At 44.7% G+C, this 22,521-nt stretch overlaps 1 long non-coding RNA gene across 1 annotated transcript; it reads right to left on the reverse strand.

Annotated features, from left to right (window-relative positions):
* Positions 1-1,653: 1,653 nt before the first annotated feature.
* On the reverse strand, positions 1,654-20,692 carry LOC106028036 (uncharacterized). Its single transcript, XR_010044611.1, has 5 exons — positions 20,529-20,692; positions 19,884-19,959; positions 16,267-16,427; positions 15,091-15,151; positions 1,654-1,958 (listed from the first exon to the last, which is right to left on the reverse strand). It is a non-coding gene; the product is annotated as an uncharacterized LOC106028036 (long non-coding RNA).
* Between the last annotated feature and the right edge of the window lie 1,829 nt (positions 20,693-22,521).

The following is a 22,521-nucleotide window of genomic DNA, read 5'->3' on the forward strand; positions in this document are numbered from 1 at the left end:
TCTGGAGACACGGGCGAGGGACGAGCTGTGCCTCCCAGACCGGCCTGCGGGCAGGCTGTGCCTTTTGTCTCCTCTTACCTTCACTGGGAAGCCAGCTGCTGTGCTGCGGACCTCCTGACCGAGTGGCCTCCTGGGCAGGGACCCCAAGGCTTCGGCTGACCTGAGGACCTCTGCCGGCCGCCACCAGCTGTGTGTGTGGCCTGGAAGGGACCTTTCCCCGTCATGCTGTCAGCTGACTGGCTCTGGCTGACACCACAATCACTGTCCTTGGAAAGACCTTGGGCCAAAAGACCCAGTGAGACTCTTTCCAGATTCCTGACCCACAAAAATTGTGAGATGAACTGATGGCTGTTTACTTGTTTAGCTTTGGCGTGGTCAACTCTCACCCAGCTGCTTCCACGTGAAAGAAATCTTCTCCATCTGTGCAGGCCAGATACCCCGTGACACAGTCACCACACCCAACACATTCATTATATCCTGGAGCAACTCCTGCCCTAGGTGTCAAGCCCAGACTCCTTTGTGCTTGGGTCCTGATTCCACATGATGGCCTCTTGCAATCCTGCTCCTGCTCTGCCCTTCAGCCTGAGTGACATATTATCATAGCTGCTGGGCTAGGCCAGGACTCCTATTCATCCCTTTGCCAGTCTATTTTGCCCATCTGGGTTGTCCTCTCCATGCTTCCTACAAAAAGTCTTTCCAACATGCCCCAGTCTGGGTTGATTTTGTAGGGTACTTGAGAAATACCTGCGAATGCATTATAGATAGCTAAGCTAGGTAGAAATATTATAGGAAGTCAGACAGGAGTAGGCCCTCAAAGGAGTCAGTGCAGAAAGGGGATCCATTACAACTGAGGCCGCTGGTGCATTTGTTGAAAGCCGGGCCTCAAGATAAAGATAAAATGACTACATCTACACATCTCCCTGAAGGATAAACAATAATGATCAATATTTTAAATAAGCAGGTCAGACATGGGGCACACACCTGTAATCCCAGCACTCAGGAGGCTGAGGCAGGAGGATCACTGCAAGTTCAAGGCCAGTTTGGGTCACAAAGTGAGTTCAAGGCCAACCTGAACTACACTGTGAAACCCTGTCTCAAAAAGACAAAATTAAAAAAAAAAGACAGGCCAGGGATTTAGCTCAGCGGCTCAAGTGCTTGTAAGGTCAGGAGTTTGATCCCCAATACCAAAAAAACAAAAAAAGACATCAGTCATCAGGTTGGTGATGCAACCTACTAATTTATGTCTTCTGAAAAAGGTCCCTGTTCTTTCCCTTTACCGTTGGTATATGACCTACATGACCCGCTTTCCCACTGTACCAACATTACCTAAGCGGCTGTACTTGTAATCTTACTGATTGATCAGTTTTGATCAATTTTCTCCCACCATGTATCTACCTCGTGGTTTTGTACCCACCTTGCAATTTTGCTCTATAAATCTTACTTTAAAAGTGGGCTTGTGGCAACCCACTTTCCGAGTCCCCTCCTGTCTCTCTCAGGAGCGCTCGCCCTTGAGAAAATTTCTTAGTCTGTTCCTCAGAATTCATTCTTTGATTTCGGGGAACACAAAGTGGGAGTCTGGGACATCTAGCAGGTTGGGAGTTATACAGTATGTGCCTGTATCACTATGTCAGATGTAGAATAAAATACACACAGTTCAGAATAGAAAAGATTACATTTATTTTAGATGAATTCAGATTGCAAACCAGGAAACACAAACTCAGGTAATCTAGAAAATGTGTTCGGAGGTTTTACAGAACAGTGGCTGTATTTACAGCTGTAACCGGCAAGGGTTGGCAATCCGGCGCTCCTGGGAGCTGTGGCTGGAGCTGGATGGCGCTCAGCTGTCTTCTGAGACACCACTGGGTGCAGTGGTGGTCTGTGGGTCTTTCTGCAGTTGGGGAGTTTAGCTCAGCGGCATAAGCGCCTGCCTTGCAAGCAGACAGTCGTGAGTTCGATCCCTGGTACCGATAAAAAACGAAAAAGAAAAAAAAAAAAAAAAAGAAAGAATCGCTCCGCGATCGAAAGTATTCTTGCATCCAGCAAAGAATTGGACTAGTGAAGCCAAAAGCTGCGCCAAAAGTTTGTTTCCAAGGTGAAAGGTGAAAGGTTAAGAGGACTCACTCTGCAGAGCAACTTGGGCCTAACAGAAGAGGAAAGGAGAAAAAGAGCAAAAATAAAAGCGGAAGAAATAAAAGGAAGAGTCATGATCGCAGGCTCTGGAGGGTTCCAGTCTGCCAGAACTCCTGCCTTCCGGCCTGAGTCACTGGCGCCGGGGTCTTGTGATTGGCAGGTCCCGCCCCCTCCCCCTCCAGCTTGGCGGCGCCCTCCTGTAAGTTAGCAGCAGCCGCAGAGGTTACCCGGGTTACAAAGGTCAGCAGCATAGGGTGTGTTTGCTGCCCAATTCAAAGGTTTAGCTGAGCGAGAGCATCTGAGGTCTGATTTACAAAGGCCCACCAAAGTGTGTTTGTTTACTTTATTTATCTAACTATTGGCAGTACTGGGGTTCAAACCCAGGAGCCTCTACTGCTGATCTATATCCCCAGCCCTTTTAATTTTTTATGCTGAGACAGGCTCTTGCTAAATTACCCCGGCAGGATTTGAATTTGGGATCCTCCTGTCTCGGCCTCACTAAGTGCTGAAATTATAGGTGTGTAATGCTCTCTCATCTTCCTTCACAGGCTCTGTGGAAATATTTGTTTATTTATTGCTGTGCTAGGGGATTAAACCCAGGGCCTTCATACTGAAGTACATTCCCTAGCCCCCACTGACTCCTTTACTTTTTATTTTGAGACAGCCTCACCAAGTTGCTAAATTGCCAAGGACGGGCTTGAACGCATGCCCTTCCTGCGTCAGCCTCCCTGAGCGCTGCAGTCACAGGAGCGAATCACCAGGCCCAACTGATAGACACTCTTTGGAATTCTTCCTGCTCACAAACCTTCAGGGCTGAGCTAGGCCTTCACACTCTTCCTGTTTTTGAGAGGTCAGATATTCTGTTAAACTCATATGTGCTTTCTGAATGAGCAAGTGTGAGTGGGGATGAGTTTTACAAAGCTAAGCCTGAGGACTTCCGGGAGAACATGGCGGACAGATAACAGCAACTACCGGAGGCTCTCTGAAAGACTCGGCTCAGAAGCCAGGAATGGTGCGGACTAAGGAGACATAAGTCGGTGGAGATATGCTCTGCTGACTCAGGAACGAACTGGGCTGAGAGAAGCCAACTTGGAATGCAGTCCTGGTGCTAAAACAGGAACAGAAAAGACTTGGTGTGGAGGCTGGAACCGCGCCATTGTAAGCCGCGATTTGGGTTTCCCGCCGCGCGGCGGCTGGCTGCCTCTACAGTGGCTCGGCAAGGAGAGAGACGCGCGGAAGCTCTGAGAACGGCAATCTGCGAACGGCAGGGAGGTGTGCACTGACTTGTGGTGAGGTGAGTGAGAGAAACTGACACTCTACCACAGTTTGACTCCAGCGGAGGACTTTCTGGGCCCAAGCAGTCCTGCGGGAGCAGGGCGCAGTGGGACTCCAGCCACACATCCCCCTCTCGGGCGGGATTGGTGAAAAGTGCCTGGCCTGCATGACGCTGCCGGCGGACCTGGTAGGCTGTCCCAACACAGATCCCAGAGCCTGACGGTGGCCGGGAGGGGAGACGCGTAGGCTGCCTGGTCCGTAACTCCCTGGTGCGCAGCAGTGAGCGGGAACACCTAATTGGCGCAATTCGATCAGGCTGTGGCTGACTGGGAGAGAAGCTGGGCCTCTTATATAAGCTTGCATATATAAGGAACAGAGAAGAAGAGGCAGCATGGGAAGAGGCAGCAACAAGAAAGGCTCCTCGGCCCCCAATTCTGAGAAACAGGCAATAGCAGACACCACACCAATACACATAAGGCACCATATAGAGAGCCTCATAGACCAATTCAGGAATGAAGTTATCAATGACCTGAAGCTAGAAGTATGCAGAATAGTTAGAGAAATGCTAAGTACCACCCAAGAAAAAACAGGTGGTGGAATGGAAGAACAGAAAAAAAGGGGAGAATTGTTTGATGGAGAAAACAGAGAAAGCATAGAATACGTGAAGCAGGTTCAAAGGGACTACCAAGATACTAAGAAGTCTATAGAAGACTGGCATAACAGCTTGAAAGAAACTAAGGACAGACTATCTGAACTGGAGGGCAGACTTGTAATATGGGAGAATGAAATGAAAAACTTCTTAAAAATAACAAAGAAACAAACAGCAATAATACAAAGACAAGAAGATGATAAGAGGAGCCATAACTTAAGGATTAAGAACATAAAAGAAGAAGTAGGGACACAAACAAGTGAACTACAAAAGCTACTCACAGAAATAATCCAGAATTTTCCTAATTTAGCAAAAGGTAAAGATACTCGGATGTATGAGGCATACAGGACCCCAGCTACCTACAACCCAAACAGAGCAACACCCAGGCATATAATAATAAAAATTCCAGAAATTCAATACAAGAACAGAATATTAAAAGCTGTAAGAGACAAGAAACAGACCACCTACAAGGGAACACCCATCAGAATTACAGCAGATTTCTCTGCACAAACCATCAAATCACGAAGAGCGTGGGGGGAAATAATTCAAGCATTGAAAGATAATAATCTCCAGCCAAGATTGAGATATCCTGCACAACTGTCCCTGGAAATTGATGGAAAAACAAGGTGCTTCCAGGATAAAGAGGAACTGGGGGAATTTGCAACCACCAATTCAACTCTACAGAGAGCATTGCAGGATATTCTAAAAAAAGAAAAATACAAAGAATCCAGAAATAATGGCAGAGAGGCCACAACGAATGGAGCAGAGAACAAAATGAAGAAGACAAACTGACAGCTACGGACAGAAAAAGAGCTTAACAGAAATGAGGCAGAGAAGATTGGATGATAGGAACAGCTATTTTGGAGAAAATGACATCTTAATAGGTAATACAGATTTAGTATCATCTTGTTTTGAAGTCTCATCTAGCTTTTGTCCTTCTGTCTCCAATGGTCTAAATAGGCTGTATCTTATTGGATTTTATTATGTACGATAGTATAAGCAAAAACCTTTTAAAGACAAGGAGATTATACAGAAACCATTGTTCATTTTGTTAGTCGATTCTAAATACTCTGTAATGCTGTCATTCTCTTGAATGGTTTTACATTGTTTTGATATACTTAATGCTACAGTATACGAAGTTGTACTCAAGGATTTCAAAGAAAGAAACAATATGGTAACTACTTTTAGGTTAGGATTATCTGGTGGTGAAACACTATTCTGCTTAAATGGTTATGTTTTGATCTGCGCTGTTTCGTTGTTATGCCCTCTTTTATCTCAATCTCCACTCCATTATCTACTTTTTTATCTTTATCCTTTTAATTAAAGGGAAAAAAATAGCAGGATATATTATAGTAACCCACTTTGACTTTTCATTACCTTGATTTAAAGCCCTGTATTACTCTCACCATCTGGTTTTTAACTGATGTTCCCCTATTCTGTTTTGCTGGATAGTATCAGGTTCGAAAGTTTAGGCATCAGCTGTGAAGATAATGAGATTCATTATGACGCCCATTCTTGTTGACTTTTGTCTACTTTTGAAGACCTACAATGTCTCCAATGTTTTGGTTTTGTCGGTTTTGTTCTTTACTGTTTTGTTCAATTGTATTATAACTAATGATATAGGCAATTCTATTAGAGATAGCAGGAGGCATTATGGTAACCATTGTTGATCACCTTGTATTATGTTTTTACATTATCTATTATGTCCACCCTTTTGACTTGACCGATTCTGTTCTGTTATGTCACATTTGGTTTTACTCTCTTCCAAAAAAGTAATAAGAACCGTGGGAGCAATGAAACCCAAAATGTGTAATAGTCATGGTACAAAAGAGAAGAAAAGAAAGTGCTCCAAACTATATAACTGCATGTATATTTAAGTGTATAAGATAGAAAATGATATCACAGAGTTTTATTGGATCAATGAACAGAACTGTTTGCAGTATCATTGATGGAATGTCCACTTTACAAGCTCTAATTTTGTGACTTGAACAATTATTTCTAAGATGACAATATGTAATCCATTAACTAGTGATTTCCTACTGTTCATTTTTTTTCTGTAAATCTGTATAACTTGTACCCTTTCCCTGCTTTTTTTTTCTTTTCTCCTTAAATAAAATTAAAAAAAAAAAAAAAAAAAAACAAAGCTAAGCCTAAGGGGAAGGGAGAGCATTCATTCAGGAAGGCTGGGCGGGCCTATCTGGGGAACAGCCAAGGCTGGGCAGGGGTTTCTCAGCCTGCAGGAGAAGCCAGATTCTTGGAGAGGAAAGTGAATTGCGGAGGGTGGGGTGGCCAGCATACTCCACTGGCTTCAACAAGTGAGGAAGTAGGAAGACTTTAAAAAGTACTTCAGTGATGGAACATGCTCATAATCCCAGCACTCAGGAGGCTGAGGCAGGAGGATCTCAGAGAATTCTACACCAGTTTGAGCTACATCGTGAGTTCAAGGGCAGCCTGATCTACATAGGGTGACCTTGTCTCAAAAAACAAAACAAAGCAAAATTTAAGAATTAAAACTGGGCCATGGATACAGTTTAGTGGCATAGCACCTGCTTGGCAAGTATAAGGTCCTTAGTTCGATTCCTGGTACAAAAAAAAAAAAAAAAAAAATGAGGAGGAAGAGGAAGAGAAAGAATTAAAGAATTAAAACCATTTCAGTGAGTTGCTTTGGATTCAACCATATAGATATCAGAAAACTGAAGAATCAGGGTCTTAGATGGATTAGACCAGAAACCAAGATGCTCCGTCACCAAAGCCATGGTGTAAGTGTCATAGGCAGCTGAGTTAGATAGGAATATTACAGGCAGACAGCTTTCTTTCTCTCAATAAATGCATTCTGCTCTTGATCTTTGTTGTTCCTAAAATTCATTCTTCACTTGAGCGAACACCTGCTCCTACCGGAACATCTTGCAGGTTGTGAGTTTCTGTCCCCTAATCAGTCCTGTGTGGGTACTTACTGGAGTTTGTGTTTTTCTCTGACATCGGCCTATCAGTGGAAACATTCCATGGTGAGAAATAAAGAATGTTTAAATGGCTTAAATGTCATCATGGGGAAGTGGCTCTTCTTCCCCCGTGGACTCAGGTAGAAAGGATGGCTCGGCACCATTTCCTGCCTGTTTTGCCAACTTTAAGGTTTACTGGGGACACACAAAGGTCTCTTAGTAGTCACAACCGATACCCTCAAGCTCAAGGCTGTGTCCTATTTATTTAAGGAGCTGCCTCACAGCAGACATTCAGTAAACACGACTGTGTGTTTAGAGAGGTGCCAGCTGCCCACAGCCTCTGGGGTAATTTTTGAAAGGTTTCTGCCCTAGTATAAATTACTGGACACGATGGCAGGGTCTAACATGGCGGAAGGCCAAAGCAAAAACAACACTTACCCTGACAACTACTTCCTCCTCCTTCCCCTGTAGCTTCCTCTTCCCTTGTCCATGCAGGCAAAGAGAATTCCGATCAGTTCCTCATGCACCCTCAATGCCTGTCCCAAGCGCTCCTTCCAGTCAGAGAGCATAACCCCTCCCGCCATGTTTGTCTCTGGCAGAGAAGTGTCCAACCCCATGAGTGTTGTGCTCCTGTCCACGTCCTCAATAAAGGCCACTTTTCCTTCCTTGTGCTTCTCTATTGCTCTGGAAAACCCTAACAATGTCTCCTTCATGTCCTTCCTTTTCCTGTGAATTGATAGACTCTGGAGTCCACCCTATAAAACCAAGCCAAACAGCTTTCTTCATCGTTATGCTGAATTTCTACCGTACTTACCCTTGTCTATCTTTGAGGACAGGCAGCAGTAGGGGAAGTCTCTCTTTCCACGGAGCCAGCAGACCCTGATGGACTAAGGTGGCTGCCAGACGGGTGCTCCGTGACACCCCCACCCCGGTGCCATCACAGTACATAGTTCTGAAGACAATTATCCAAAGGACAATAAAGAGATGGTGCCCAAACTCCCGAGAAGTCCCACCCATTCCCAGAAAATCCATGCTTTCTCCTTTCCTTAACCTGTGCTGCTCCCTCATTTCTGTTAGGCTCCGTCCACAACCTCTCCGGCCCTGCATCTGAGCTCTCTTCGCACCCATGAGGAGTCTCCTTCACTGCTCAGCCTGCTGTGTGCCTGTGTTCCACATTTCTGAGAGGGGAAGAGGACCCAGTTGGGGTCAGAAGTCGGTAGCTCTCTGCAAGCTCTCACTTTAGCTACTGTTCTCTCTTCCCCTCATTCATTCCCTCCTCCCTGACGTTAGCAAACCTGTGTCCAGCTCCCATTACTTACAGAGTCTGCTCCCTACATTCATTGGCAGCCACTTAACTCAGAAGCGAGCTAGCCCTGGGGTCCCCCCATGTGTGCACATGCTTCCATAGATGCTCCCCAACAACACACTGTCCTGGTTCTCCAAGGACCTTTTCTGGACACCCCTCCACCATCTGGTTTCCTCGGAACCTCGTCTGAGGCCCTGCCCAACAAACACAGGGGTTGCCTGTTAAACTTAATTGGCCAGAGGTGCTTCTGTACCTTGAGTCCCTACTTAATGAACTGTAACTCAAATTGGTGTGTAATTAACTGGAAGCCTTATTTACGAGCGTGATTTTGTAAGAGACAGCTGAATCTCAGCCAATCACAGCAACCAAACTTCGATCATAGGCTGCCACCTGACCAGGCCATCGCCAAATAAGGCTAAGGCTAGCCAAGCCTGGTGGTGCATACCTGTGATCTCAGCTCTGGGAAGCGGAGGCAAGAGGATCACAAGTGGGAGCCCACCCTGGCAACTTAGTGAGACCCTGATTCAAAATTCAATAAATAAATAAAGGCTAGAGATAATAAAGGTGAAGGCCTTGAGTTCAATCTCCTCCTGTACCGCAAAAACAAAAACCAAACAAAATACCTAACTAAGGTGAATTCTGAGCTGTAGCCAGTGTGGCTGCTTTTATTTCTCACTTTCACTACTTGTGGATGATCCCTGCCCAGGTTGTAGCACTTTCCAAAGCTCCATGGGCTCTGCTGAGTGCTGCTGATTCGTGAATCTTTCTTCTCATAGTTCAAAACAAATCTATTAAATGTAAGAGTCTAGGCCTTTTCTGTTCTTCCTTTTAATGTTCTAACAATCTCCTCACCACCCACCGGAACCTTCGTTCTCCAAGTGCAGTTCCCTTGGTTGGCAGCATTGGCATTCCTGAAGAAATGCAAGCCTGGTGGTGCACACCAAAGTCCCACTGATGCCGTGGTAGGGGCTGTGTTGTCCAGGCTCTCGAGTCAGCAGGCAGTGAATTACATGCACGCACCAGATGGCCAGTGGCAAGCAGCTGCATTTACCAAAGAGCACAGAAAGTTGTATCGGGGCAGGTCTGTTTCAACAAAACAGACGGCACAGGCAGAAAAGTGGTATGGCGTGACCGAAAGGTAAAAATGTCACCAGGTTGGGTCTGAAGGTCCCCGAGACTGAAATAAGGAACTTAAACCTCCCCCAAACACCACTTTTAAAGTACGTAGGCAGGTGTGCTGACTCCCTTTGAGGAAAAAGAATTTTCAAGACACACCAGTAAAAGGCAAACATGGGATGCCAAATGAGCAGAGTGCAGTGCTCGGAGAAATGTGGCACCAGACAGCTGGGACCTGGTGTCATCGGTGTGTTTGGGAGGTGGAAACCTGTGCAGTTTGATGATCTACAGTCTTCCAGGGTAGGAGAGGATGGGATAGGCTGGTGAGATAATGGTCTGTCCCTAGGGAATGAACAAGGGAGGCTGCTCCATGGGGGAAGCTAAAAAAACATGAGAAAAGAAAGAAAAAATGGGAATAAAGTTTTTTGTAAATGGGGAGGGGTTGAAGGGAGGGTCAGAGAATGGGAAAAAAAGAATCAAATTATATCCTGTACAGCTGCAAATTCTCTATGAGGAATGTGATCATTATATCTAAAATGTACCAATAAAATCTGATTGAAGAAAAAATAAAAATAATGTTAGGAAAATTCACTGAGGTCGAGGAATAGCTCTTGAGAGACAGAAGGTCCCAAATGGGCTGCCACCTCTCTAAGAAAGTTTAATCACAAAGAGGACACAATGTGGGTCGAAACTATAATCAACCAATACGATTACAAGTCTAGCTACTTTGCTAATATTGATACAGTAGTTGCCAGTACAGATGAGTGACATCATTAACCTTGGCTGATAATCTACAGTTTTAATCTTGTTTTTAGTTTTAGTCTTAGGAATCTGAATCTGAATCTTAGTCCTTTTAGTCCTAGTCTTGGTGGGTGGGGGAAGAGGTCCCACACTAAGGAAATAATGGTTTATTTATACGGGAAATCTCAAAAAGGTGGCACCTATAATCTCAAATGTCCACTTATCCCTTAGGGAAGTACATAAATATGGCCAATGTGATTTTAATCTTCTTCAAATGGCCTCCAGCCAACCTTGATGCATCCACCATCTATCATATTTCTACCTAAATTAGCTGTCTAGAATACTCCTGGCCATCTTTCTCCCCTGGTTCTAGGGACTGACTCTTGGCCTTTGCCCTGAGCTAGATCTCCTGACCTTATTGATTGATTGATTGATTGTCTTTTTTTTTTTTTTTTTTTTTTTTGAGATAAGGTCTCAGTTCAGGCTGGCCTTGAGCTCACTTTTTGTAGCCCAGGCTGGTCTTGAACTTTTTTTTTTTTTTTTTTGTCTTTTTCCTTTTTATCGGTACCGGGGATCGAACTCACACTGCCTGCTTGCAAGGCAGGCGCTTATGCCGCTGAGCTAAATCCCCAGCCCCATGGTCTTGAACTTCTAATGATCCTCCTGACTCAGATTTATCTTTTCTTTCGAGATGGAGTTTCACTAATTGCCTACGCTGGCCTCCAAGCTATATTTCTCCTGCCTCAGCCTCCTGCATAGCTGGGATTTGAGACATGTATGTGCCGATGAGTCTGGCAATATTTCATGTCCATTTTACGTGTACCACTCATCTCAACCACATTTCAAATGTTCCAGTCTTATGGCTGATAGTCACCCTCCATGTGGGTAAAGAACTCTGGATTCAAGCAAAGCCAAAGTGACTTTAGCACTTATTAACTTTGTTTTTTTGTGGGTTTTTTTTGGTCTTTTTTCATTTTTATCGGTACCAGGGATCGAACTCACGACTGCCTGCTTGCAAGGCAGGCGCTTATGCCGCTGAGCTAAATCCCCAGCCCCAGCACTTATTAACTTTGGGACACTGGACAAATTCCTTCCCTCAAACTCACAGCCCTCCTTCTGCCTCGGCCTCCCAAGTGCTATGACTGTAGGTGGACACCACTATTCCTGGCCTCCATACAGTGGCACAGACTCTGGAATCACAAAGCCTAGGTTCAAATCCTCACTCCGTTTCCTTCTCAGTGTCCTCCAATAGAGGAGGCTATTGCTGACTGGGCAGGGTGGCTATGCCTACCATCCTAGCACCCTAATAGGCTGCAGGAGGACTGCAAATCCAAACATAGCCTAGGCAATTTAGCAGACTTAGTGAGACTCCATCTCAAAATAAAACCTAGAAGGAGGAACAGGGATACAACTTAGTGCAAAGGCCCTGGGTTCAATCCCCAATACTGCTAAATAAATAAATAAGGCTATTACTGTGGCATGTGCCTGTAATTCTAACATTCTGGGAGCCTGCAGCGGAAGAATCACAGGTTCAAGCCTAGTCTGTGGGACTTAGCAAGACCCTGTCTCAAAACTAAAAAAAAGGGCTAAGAATGTAGCTTAGTGTGAAGGCCCTGAATTCAATCTCCAGTGTTACAAACAAACAAAAAAATCCAAATAAATGAAGTTATTGCTATGCATGCTAGTGCGTGCCTATAATCCCAGCACTTAGGAGACTGGACCAGGAGGACTTCCATGAGTTTGAGACCCCCTTGAACTACATAGGAAGACCCTGTCTCAAAAAAAAACAAAATAAGAAGAGACCTAGAATAGCAAAGGCAATTTTGGACAACAAAGACAACACAGAGGGCGTCATAATCCCTGACTTGAAATTATACTATAAAGCTACTGTGAAAAAAACATCATTGGGCCGGGGATTTAGTAATAACCACAAGGCCATGAGTTTGATCCCCAGTAACAAAAAAATAAAATAAATAAAAGCAGCATGGTACTGACAAAAAAAAAAACAACACAGATCTAAGGATTAATGGAACAGATTTAGAAGATGCAGAAACAACTCCAAACACACTAAGCCACCTTAACTTTGACAAAAATTAAAACTGGACCCATATCTTTCACCACACACTCAGCTAAAATTGGAACAGATCAAAGATCTTTTTTTTTTTTTTTTTTGTCTTTTTCATTTTTATTGGTACCAGGGATCGAACTCACGACTGCCTGCTTGCAAGACAGGTACTTATGCCGCTGAGCTAAATCCTCAGCCCCCAGATCAAAGATCTTAATATTAAAATAGAAACATCAAATCTGCTAGAAGACAGAACTGGTGAAACTCTTGAAGACATAGGTGTAAGCAAAGACTTTATGAACAAGACCCAGATTGCACAGGAACTATCACAAAGAATCAACAAGTAAGCCGGACGTGGTGGTGCACTCCCGTAATACCAGCACTTGAGAGGCTGAGGCAAGAGGATCTTGTGAGTTTCAAGACCAGCCTGGACTCCCAAGTAAGTCAAGGTCAGCCTGAACTGCATAGTGAGACGCTGCTCAAAAAGACCAAACAAACAAACAATCAACAAGTGAGATCTTATACTATTGAAAATCTTTTGCACAGCAAGAGAAACCACTAACAAAGAGACAATCCACAACATGTGAGAAAATGTTTGCCACCTGTTCCTCAGAAAAAGGATTACTATCAAGAACATATAAAGCACTCAAAAAAAATCAGTCCTCCCAGATTTAAAGATCCAATCAAAAAATGGGCATTCTCAGGTGAAGAAATACAACAAATAAATATGTGAAAAAATGTTCAACATTACTGGTCATTCAAGAGATACAAATTAAAACAACACTGAGATTCCATCTCACCCCAGAAAAAATGGCTATTACCAAGAAATCAACCAATAACAAATGCTGGAGGGATTGTGGGGAAAAAGGAACTCTTCTTCACTGTTGGTGGGAATGTAGACTGGTGCAATCACTGTGGCAATCAGTGTGGAGATTCCTCAAAAAACTGGGACTAGAGGTCCCATTCAACCCAACTATTCCCCTTCTGGATATTATTCCAAAAGAATTAAAAACATCATGCCACAACAATCTATGTGCACCAATGTTTATAACAGCACAGTTTGTAATTGCTAGATCTTGGCAACAACCTAAATGCCCATGGACCGAGAAATGGATTAAAAAAGATGTGGTATTTTTATAAATGGAGTACTACTCAGCCATAAAGAAAGATAAATGGAGACTTTTATAGATAGGTGGATGTACCTTGAGAGCATACTCGTACATGAAATAAATCAGACAGACGTGCAAACATCATATTGTCTCACTAGTGTGAGAAGCTGAAAGAAACAACATATGTGCATGTGTATGTGTATAAATGTACATAAAAAATAGTTATACTGCTGATTTCTCTGAGTTCACTGAAGAAAAAGATTTGTGCTGGCATTGTTTAGACAATTGAATGCAGATGTGCTCTGGGTGAATGATTTGGGAATGACATTGTACAATGTACATACCATTGCTGTCCCCTTATTGATGTGTGTTTTGAAATTTTAAAAAGATTTTTTCTCTTTGAAATAAAATGGATTGGAAGAGAGAGATAGAAACCTAAATAAAGAAAAAGAAATGAGGCTATAAGTCATTATTCTGTAGGCTTCTTGCAAAGATTAAATTAAGAAGTATATCTAAAGTCCTCAGCCCAGTTTCTGACCCATCCTTGGCTCTACACAAGTTATTAGGATAACAAAGGGCTTAGTAATATTTATGCAGAGTCTGGGTACACTGGAAATACTTACAATGTTAAAAAAAAAAAAAAAAGAAACAAGACAAAATTTTTCTTATAATATGATTGTATTTAAAACAAAAGTTAGGAATTATGGCTTGAAATAAACATACCAAATACGAATTGTGGGTGTGTTTATTGTGCAATTTTGAATAACTTGTCTTTTTTCTGCCTTTGTGAGCACACATTCTCTCTCTTGACCTCAAGCATGTTAAGGATGAACTCCACCACTGAGCTACAATCCTAGCCCCCAAATTAACTTTTTTTTTTTTTAAAGGATTTTGGCTCAGATGGGATACTGTAGCCAGTAAAGCCTTGGAGGTGGAACCAAGGGGCTCCATCTTCCCCGCCCCTAGGAATTCACCTGTGGTGCGAAATGAATACCAATGGGCTACCTGTGCATCACTAACGCCCCTTAGGCACCACCCCAAACCTAAGTTATACGTATGCCCCTACACCACGTGTCCCACGGAGAGAATGCCAGCCCCCGAAGGGTCAGGGGGTCTCTCCCCGCATTCTTAAAATAAAGGTCATTTATATTTCATACTTGTTATCTTTTTAGCCATGCCACAGTTCTATCAGATGGTTCCCTGACAGGGACTCCAATTCTATCATTTTTTTCGTCTTTTTGAGGCAGGGTCCCCCTTTGCAGTTCAAGCTGACCATGGGCTAGCTTTGTAGCCCAAGCTGGTCTCAAACTTGCAAACAATTCTCCTGTCTTGGCCTCCCAAGTGCTGGGATTACAGGAGTACACCACCAAGTCAGGTTTCAAATTAACTTTTTTTTTTAAGAATTACTAACATGTGCCAGGTGGTGTGAGGCATGCCTATAATCCCAGCACTCAAGAAGCTGAGGCAGGGGAGCACTGCTGAATTTTATGATCCTAAGGAGGTGTGGTGCATTGGTGGAAGCAGCTTTGTCCGAGAAGGACATCAAAAGGCAGCTTATGCAGTTGTCTGCTTGAAGTGGGTCATTGAAATCTCTTCCCCGGGGAATCTCCACTCGAAAGACAGAGCTGGTAGCTCTTGCTTTGGCATTGATACTAGGAAAAGACAAGAGCTTCAACATCTATGCAGACTCCAGACATGCCTTTTATGGTGCTCCACACCCATCTAACAATCCAGAAGGAACAAGGCTTACTAACAGTCACCTGTAAAGGCAGTCCAAGGACTTAGAGGCAGTCCATCTTCCCAGACAGGTCCAGTTATGAGCTGTAAAGGGCACCAAAGAAACATGTCAGGGGAATCAAAAGGCTGAAAGGGAAACAAAAGACTGGGCCTGCAGCCCCTCAGGCCAAGATTTGGTCACAGTTCCTGAGGAACCAGTCCTAGATGGGAAATGGTCACTTCTGTTTTCACAGGGCTAGGGTTAGACATGACCACTGAGTGGTTCTGCAAAGTCCGCCCACTTTGTGCCAGCAATGTTTTGGACATGCCTGAACTGACAGAGGGGACTGTGATTCAGACATCAGCCCACGCCATCACACCGAGGATTTAAACACTGCGGCCCCTAACCGATGCCTTTCTAGGCTGGCTGAGTTGAAGACTTTCTAGTTCATTTGGAGGAGACTCCCGAGGTAGTCAGGAGCTTCTTTTAAAAAGTTTTCCCCTTATTTGGACCACCTCAGTCTCTCCAGAGTGACAGTGCACCTTCTTTTACCTCCCTAATAACTCAGGGAATGTCAAAGGCGTTAGGAATAAACTACCTTCAAGCCATTTGGTGGCCTCAACTTTCTGGAGTGGTACAGAGAGCCAACCAGACCTCAAGCGAGCTCTGATAAAACTTTGCCAACAGACATCTAAGTCCTGGCTCTGGCTGCTGCCAATAGCATCATGAGGTTGGTAACACGTCCCAAACTGGGCTAAGGCATTTCTACCCTCTGATGTGGTGATGGATCCAGAGACCACGAGACTCTCTTGCATTATCTCACCAGTCTGGGCCAAGTACAAGCTATCCAGCTGTATGGAAGAGTCCTGCTGGTGCCTGGCCCAGAAAGTCCACCTGGGGACTGACTGCTCAACAAAACTTGGAGAGACAGGACACCTACTGACCAGCTGAAACCGAGGTGGAGATCTCCCTTCTCAGGGATCCTTGCCTCGCCTGCTGCAGTAAAGGTGGCAGCGATGGATAACTGGGTTCCTCTTTCTAGACTAAAGCCAGTCCCATGTGAACTGTCTAAAGAACAAGATCACCCCAAAACAAAGCTACTCCTGCCAGCCTCTGGAAGACCTGGAATGTCTCTTCAAAAAGCAAAGCTCCAGCACTGCTACAGATAAGTAAACAGGATCTTGCTAAGGCTGCAGCTCTGGGACTTTTGCGAATTTACCTGACATGCCTCTGCAGCAACGTTCTCCCCTGCAGGCAGCGTGCACGTGTGATCTGCTCCTCCAGTCTGGGCTAAGGGTAAAGTTTCTCTCTCTGGGCGAACAGGCAGTCAGAGGGTCACTACCTCTTCTCTTTCTGACAGGCTTTTCTTCCCCTTCGTCTCTAGGGGAGGGAGGAAAACAGCACAGGAGAGAGGGCGCGGCAAAACTGGCCGGGGAAGTGGGCAGGGCCTGTCAATCACAAGATCCCAGGGCAACGCCAGGCCAGGACCCGTATGTGGTACACCTGGTGGATTCAGATCAGACGTTTGCAGCTCACTATGGCAACTTCCAAGGAGAACCCACGCTGCGTGTCTCAGACACTACGTGTAACCTTTATTTTTCTTGCCCTCTTTTCCTCTTGTCCTCTCCAAGTTCACTCTGCAGAGCTGGTTTCTCCCATATTCACTTACTCTGCACTTTTTTGTTTTAGTTTTGGTTTTTTTTCAGGGGGGGTGTTTTGTTTTGTTTTTTGAGATGGGAAGTCTCCCTGTGTAATCTAGGCTGGCCTTGAGCTGAGGGTAATCCTCCTGTCTCAGCCTCCGGAGTGCTAAGATTATAGGTATGCACTACCTTACCCAGCTAACCCCACACTTTTCAGATAAGCTTTTGGCATCATTTTTGGCTAGCCTTATCCAGTTTTTTGTTGGAGGCGAGAAGGACCTGAAATACTTTCTTTTCTTTTTTTGGTATTGAGGATCAACTCACAACCTCGTGCCCTTCAGGCAGGCACTTATGCCACTGGGCTAAGTCCCCAACCCCATGGATAAGTGTGCCATTTCTAAAGAAACTCCCAATAACTGCTGTGTCCCCCCTGCATCCCTTCTCACACAGCCTGGGTATCATCTGCTCACCCCAGGATGGTGAGTACCATACCGTAAGACATTTTGAGACAGATGCCACGTTTTATTATTAGTCATCATAACGGTGCCCAATTTATAAATTAAATTTTATGATAAGGATGGATGGAGAAAATAAGGTATGGATAGGGCGCAGTGCCGTCCTCAGATTCAGTCACCGCTGGGGCCCTGATCGCATTTCCGTTCCTGGTTCCTGCTGACATAAACTGTCAGCTCCTCTCATATTCCAACACCTTCCCTCCTCTCTGACCAGCAGCCTAAAACTAAACTTTCTGGAATTTCCAGCCTTGAGCAGCACAGCCTGGACCACTAAGGGCCTCCTACTCTTCAAAACCTTCCTGTGCCCCCTCCCTCTTCCCTCTCCTCCTGCAAGGAGTGGAGCCTCCTGTAGAGCCGTATACACCCCTCGGGCTGTGTTCTAGGCACTGGGGATTTGGAGTGAGCAAAGCAATCCACTGGGGATGGGGTGGGAGTGAGGGGGTTGGTTTTTTGATGTGCTGGGCATTGAACCCAGTGCTTTCACGTTGAACCACATCCTCAGCCCAGTTTTGTTTTTTGTTTTTTTTGTTTTTTTTTTGTCTTTTTCCTTTTTATCAGTACTGGGGACTGAACTCACGACTGTCTGCTTGCAAGGCAGGCGCTTATGCCGCTGAGCTAAATCCCCAGCCCCCAGTTTTTTTTTTTTTTTTAAATAGGTTCTCACTAAGTTGTAAAACTGCCCAGGCTGGGCTTGCATTTACTTATGATTTTCCTGCTTCATCCTCCGAGAGTGCTGGGATTACAGGCACGTGCCCTGGCTCGGCTCACAAATCTTTACCTTCAGGAGGCTCAGATGATAAATGGCAGATAGGCAAGAAATAAATATTGTGATTTCAAGCATTGATAATTTAATGGTTTCTTAAAAATCAAGAAGAAAAAAGGGAGTTACTGAGTGACTGGGAGGAGCTTAGGAGTTAAGTAAAAGGCTTTCTAAGGGACCAGAGTGACACAAAAGAGTAAACAATATAAAGGTCTGAAAAGACAATCAACTTTTTTTAGTCCTGTAGATATAACTGAGAAGCCCTTTGCTCAGTCTGAGACAGCCTCAGGCTAATCGCCCAGGCTTCAAAAAACAGAACCAAAAAAAGGTCAACATAGTGGCACACACCTATAATCCCAGCACTTGGGAGGCTGAGGCAGGAGGATCATGGAGAGACTGAGAACAGTCTGGGTATGTAATAATAATAATAATAATAATAATAAATTGCCAAGGCTGACCTTTAAAATTGAAATTCCTCTTTGGACCTCTCAAAGAACAATAAACTCGGGCCAGGGACTTAGCTCAGTGGCAGAAGCACTTGCCTGGCAAGAGCAAGATCATAAGTTCGATCCTCAGTAACAAAAAAATAAAAAATAAAAACTCCAACAATCATTTCTCTAAAAGCAATGACATAGAGAAGATGGGGGAGCAAGAAGGAAGTAAAAAGGAGGAAAATGTGATGCCTCTGAAACAATTCCCTGTAAGAAATGAGTTTAGGGTCACAGGCACATACCGATGAAATACATAAATGAATAAAGTAATAACATGTAAAAGGAAAATGAACATCACAGTTGTGCCGAAACAAAAAGCTAAAGTGGATCCACACAAAGAGGAATCAAAGTGAGAGATGAAACTCCAACCTTGCATTTACACACACTCGACATGACTTTGCCCAGGTCCTGGAGACTTCAGCATCATCAGCAAGCTATCCCTCCCATCGCTGACTGATTACTCCGTCTCTCAGTCCTTATTTGGGTGACCCAGTGTATACAGGAGAGTCTGGTGCTTTGTCCAAGTGGCCTAATGTGGGAACACGTTTGTCTATTTTTTTTTTTTTTGTACTGGGGATCAAACTCACGACCTCATACTTGCCAAGCAGGTGCTTGTGCTGCTGAGCTAAATCCCAGGCCCCTTTGTCTGTCTGTCTGTCTGTCTCTTTTTTCCTTTTTCACCAAGGATAGAACCCAAAGATTCATACATCCTAGGCAAGAGCTCTGCACTTTTGTACACCACCAGCCTTAAGCAGATTTTTCAATCTCTTCAGTACTTAATTTCATCACTGTTGAAATAGACACAGACCTAATCAACACTTTACTTCAAAGGTTTGTTCTGGGCTGAGTACATAGATTGGTGGCAGTGTACAAAGCCATGGTGGGTTCAATAAAAACAAAAACAAAAAAGGATGTAGTTCAGTGTAAAGACACTAGCTTTCCAGTGGGGAAAAAACATAAATCTATATAGAGTCTGGGGTGTAGTTCATAGGTAGGATGCTCGCCCAGCATGCATGAGGCCCTGCATTAGATCACCAGCACCAGGAAGAAACCAAAAAGATCGCTGTAAACTGGGCATGGTGGCAAATGCCTTTAATTCTAGCACACATGAGGCTGAGGCAAGACTGCCACCATCTCAAAGTCTGCACGGGCTACATGGTAAGTTCAAGGCCAGCCTGAACTACATAGTGATACAGAAAACAGTTTATTTAGTTTGCTTATGGGTAAGGCAGATAGCTCATAGAAGGCCCTGAGATAGAGTGGGATGACCAGCCACACTGATAAAAATTAGGAATATAGGCCAGGGATTTAGCTCAGTGGCATAAGAGCCTGCCTGGCAAGTGTGAGGTCATGAGTTTGATCCCCAGTACCACAAAAAAAAAAAAAAAGAATATAGACAGGTGGTGCACGCCTGTAACCCCAGTACTTACTTGAGAGGCTGAGTTCGCAGGAAGATCATTGTGAGTTTGAGGCTAGTACGGGCTACATACTGAGTTGAATGCCAGCCTGAACCATAAACAAGTAGAATAACAACAAAACCTTTAAGAATAGACAGTGACTCGGACTTTGGACAAAGGATGAACTTCCTCAGACAGCATGGACAGAAGCCCATCCCCTGCTAAAGGGAAGCATAGCCCCTCCCTACTAAGTTCCTGAGTTTTGAGGAAATGCTGAAAATTAAGCAGTTCCTCCTGCAATTCCAGTTCCTGTATACCCTACAAGGGGAAGAACTGAGTTAGAAGTCTGAGTCCCAGTCGGTTATTGTAAATCCTGAGTCACTTGAGAGGTGGCCACTAACAACCGAGTGATTCCCGAGCTCTGTAATTAGCTGTGCAGAAGCAAGAGGGCTGTGAAGCCACCCCACTCAGGACCCCTCCAGGAAACCCAGGAGCTATTTTCCTTATTTCTGATAAAAACTCTCCGAATCTCCTTTATTTCCTAACTTCATTTCTCAGTGTTTGCAAAACAATGAATCTGGGACACAGGTATCAGTGACACCCTGTATCTTGGTTACTTATTTTGTTGCTGGGACAAAATACTCAACACCTAAACTTAAAGGAACTTATTTAGCTCACAGTTTGCAGAGGTTTCAGTCCATAGCTGGCGGGCTCCAAGGCAGAGAGAGCGTCGTGGCAGACAGGAATCAGCTTGTGGCTGTAGGCAGGAGGCACCAAGCGGTGTACCTGAGTCTTTCTGTCCCTTTATATTCCCCGGGCTGTAATTCTTCTGATCCATGCCACCCACACCCAGGGTGGGGCTTCCATCACCCACACTCAGAGCTCTGTTAAACTCATTTGGTTATCACACACCCTTTATCCCAGCATCACACACCCTAGCCCCAGCCACTTCCAGAAAGCCCCACCTATGAGCACACGAGGTGTAGAGGGACATCTAGACACAAGCCATACACCCAGTCACAAAAAATAAGTAAAAAGATAACTATATATGGCTTTATGAAGCAAGACATAAACCTTAGCCGAGCACAGCACAAATGTCTAGAATTCCAGCAGGATTACAAATGTGAACACAGCCTGGGCAATTTAGTGACTAAGTGATATCCTGTCTCAAATATGAAATAATAAAATAAAATAGAGGGAATGAAGTAACTCAGTACAAAGGCTCTGAGTTCAATCCCCAGTACCATAAGGAAAGAAAAAAGAAAAGAAAACTCTATTAAGATGAAAAGGCACATACATATAACCTCAGCACCTGGGAAGCTGAGGCAGGAGGATCGCTGTGAGTTGAGGCCAGCCTGGGCTACAAAGTGAGTTCAAGGTCAGTCTGAACTGCACAGTGAGACCTTGTCTCAAAAATAATTAATTAGGGGGGCAATCGATGTGGCTCAGTGGTACAGTTCTTACACAAGGCCCTGGGTTTGATCCGCAGCACCACCACCAAAAATAATTAATTAAATTTAAAAATATTGTTTTTCTGAAAAAGAAAGGCAAAATGGAATGAAATCAACTCTAGAGATCTGTACAAGGTGTCAGGAAATAAAAAGTTAGAGGCAATTAGACATCTACACTGTGAAAAAGGGACTGAACGATTTTACACACACCTGCTGACCCCTGTGCCAAGGGCAGCAGATGTGGGGTTGAGCTGGGAAAGGAACTGAAATGTTTTGTTTGCTCTCTGAGCTATTTTGTGTTGTTTGAAACAGGGTCTCAGGGGCTGGGGATTTAGCTCAGGGGGATAAGTACCTGCCTTGTCATGAGGTCAATCCCTGGTACCAATGAAAAAAAAAAGAAAGAAACAGGGTCTCATTATATAGCCCAGGCTGACCTCGAACGCACTGTGATCTTCCTGCCTCAGCCTCCCAAGTGCTAGGATAACAGCTGTGCATCAACACACCTGGCTACTCTTTGCCCTGATTTGGTGCCTTCACCCTGAGTTTGTAATCACAGGTCTATAATTCAAGCACAGTCATGACTCTGCCCTCCAGAGAGCCCATGTGGGTGTCTCTCTTCCTTCAATACTTCTACCCAGAGTCAGATACAGAAAAACCTTTAATGCCGGGTCTTTATTTCTGCATGGAAAATACACCAGAGTCAGCGGGTTTAACACCAAGGTTCACTGGCTCCCGTGGCTCCTGTGGGTCCTGTGGGTCCTGTGGGTCAGGAATCTGTAATCTGATCCAGCCCGGGGCTTTGGTTCAGGGACTGTGGGGGAGGATGGAACCCAACCACTGTTCCACCTTAAAGCTTCACTGGGCCATAGGGCCTCAGAGAATTCGACCCATGCAGATGGTGGCCCTGGTTCTTGTCCCTCCTCCTGGGGCCCTCTCTGCAGCCTCAACGGTCCTTCTGAGGTGGGCAAGTCCCGAGACAAGTAACTCAAGGAGCAATCCACCAGTGGGCCTGTCTTTTATAACCAAGCCATGCTTTGGTAAACTCAAAAGCATGCCAGATGCAGCCAGAAGCTAGTCCAGAAGGAAGTTATACAGGCCAGGGCTCTCCCGGGACATGGTCCTGCAGAGCTGAGCAGGTACATGGAAGTGTCTGAAGCCAGCAGCTGGGCTCTCAAGATTTCCACCAACAGAAATCCAGTGCCAGCCTCCATATCCAGAGA

This window comes from Cavia porcellus, unplaced genomic scaffold, assembly GCF_034190915.1.
Source record: "Cavia porcellus strain 051 isolate PalLab524CR breed Dunkin Hartley unplaced genomic scaffold, mCavPor4.1 scaffold_30, whole genome shotgun sequence".
NCBI lineage: Eukaryota > Metazoa > Chordata > Mammalia > Rodentia > Caviidae > Cavia > Cavia porcellus.